Source organism: Lactuca saligna, chromosome 8, assembly GCF_052625555.1.
Source record: "Lactuca saligna cultivar CGN05327 chromosome 8, ASM5262555v1, whole genome shotgun sequence".
Taxonomy (NCBI): domain Eukaryota; kingdom Viridiplantae; phylum Streptophyta; class Magnoliopsida; order Asterales; family Asteraceae; genus Lactuca; species Lactuca saligna.
Window position 1 is genome coordinate 103,315,290 of NC_136424.1, and position 2,212 is coordinate 103,317,501.

A 2,212-nucleotide genomic window follows, 5' to 3' on the forward strand; every position below is an offset into this window, starting at 1 on the left:
TTGCTAACTTTTTAAAATTGTATCATTGGTTGCTCAATTTATTTTCAAAAACTTTAACATTATATAAAAACCAATTTTTATTACTCACTATTGAAATCAAATCAAATAATCAACTTATTCATAACTCATTACTAGTTTTTTTCTTCATATATTTGACAGTTTAAAAAAAAAAATCATAACTCACATCGCTCAAGAACAAATAGTTGAAGGAAAACCAAACATCTATAATTGAAAATAGTTGGAACCATTTCCCTATATAAATATTCTCATTGCTTTTCTAACTAATAGATATTCCAAAATACGGTTCAAGATAAATATTTAGACTACAAGTCCTTTGTTTCTAGAATCTTAAGAATTGGTGTAACCAATTTCAGGAACGGTTCCAACATTTCACAAACAGCAAGTTCCAAAAAATTTAATCGACTACGTACATATTCTCACCTATATTTTCACATACACCGTGAGAATCCTCAATAGAAAGTAAACTAAAACACATCGTATAAAAATTATGTGCCTTTTATTAAAATAAATCACATTTTCTATATTTTGGAAAATGGTTAATGTTCATACATGATCGAAACAAGGTCATTAATCCTCAAATCATAAAGTACAAAATGAATCAAAATGACCATTAAAACTACACATGTAGCAACTAACCTTTGTTATTTGTTTTACAATACCAATTAACAAAAATTAAAAACAATCACTGAATATGGTTGGTATATATAATCTACATGTACTAAAATATGTAATTTATCGATTTGTATTTATATAAACATTTTTACATACCAGTGACTTGTTATAATTTTTTTATATTCATATGATTTACTCATTTAGTAGTTTCACCAATTTGTGTGTACAAGTGTAGTGGGGGGGTTAACTTAAACGTGCCTGATCATGTCATTTATTTACACCGTTACGCCAATCCTCGCCTTCTCCTTCTCCTGCACGATTTGTCCCTTCCTCTAACCTCACTACAAATAACCCCTCACGCCTTCCTACTTTTCTTCATATTCACCATAAATCAACGAAGGTACTCTCATCTTCTTCATTTAACACTTGTTTCTCCTTCAGTAGTTTTGCATGATAAACACGTTTTTCCTTTTCAATACACATCCCAATGATCGGATTTCAAAAACTTTGTTCGTAAATCGTAATGTATTTACTGTGTTTTCTTACTACTTTCATGTTTCAACACTCGTTTCTCCTTCTGTAGTCTGTAATTTTGCATGATGAACATGTTTTCCTTTCAATATACATCTCAATGATCGGATTTCAAAAACTCTGTTCATAATGTTTTTGCTCTGTTTTCTTACAGATCAGTGAAAATGACGAAAGGATCGAAAAAAACTTCCGGCTCCTCCGCCCCAAAACAGATTGCTACTGTCGGGTACATCTCGAGTCTCCCGGTGAAAACCACTGTAACGTTCAAAGGGGGGAAAGGAGGAGGCGAAGGGAGTTACGTGAACAAATCCCGTGTAAGTTTCGCCGATAAGCAGACGGGTTGCTACGGCCGAGCAACCACTAAGGAGAAGGCGTCGGCCGGAGAGTTTCAGTGGAAGAATGGGACTAGTGGAACGAAGAGTGAGTATAAGAAAAGTTCCACAGTCAGAATTGGAGATAAGAGTGGATACACAGAGGTTTATAAAGAACAGAGGGTTCGCAATGTGAGTTACAACAACAATAACAACAGCAAGAAGCTCATAGCCTTTGACAATGGCGATGGTGGCGAGTATGGTGGGTATGGGTATGATTCTGACTACTAATCTGGTGGTTTTTGTTTATAGTTTGTGGGTGTTCTTGGTAGTTGGTTAATGGTATGGTTTATGTAGGTAATGAGTAATGGGTGTGTTTTAGGTTTGTTTTTGCAATGATCATCTTTTGTTTCTGGATCTTTGTTTATCAATATATATCTATATAATGGTTGAATTGTTTGTTTTTGTTCGAACGTCAAAAATTTGGATTACTTTGTATGATGCTAATAGTATTAACTATAAAGATTATATGTATGTCATGCTACCAAAAGTCGCAAACTCTTTAAAACTTAGATAGGCATTTGAAATGCAATGCTAGAATATGATACTTAATAAAAATGTTTGCGTTTGATATATGCGATGTTTAAGTATTACGATTGTACAAAAACAAGTTCCTATTCTTTCACTCTTATGTTGGTAATCATAAAATTATAATCTTTTTGTAAAGAATTATAATA

At 32.8% G+C, this 2,212-nt stretch overlaps 1 long non-coding RNA gene across 1 annotated transcript; it reads left to right on the forward strand.

Annotated features, from left to right (window-relative positions):
• The first annotated feature begins 926 nt into the window (after positions 1–926).
• Positions 927–1,892, forward strand: LOC145012261 (uncharacterized). The gene is made up of 2 exons (XR_013664426.1): positions 927–1,033; positions 1,319–1,892. It is a non-coding gene; the product is annotated as an uncharacterized LOC145012261 (long non-coding RNA).
• Positions 1,893–2,212: the final 320 nt, after the last annotated feature.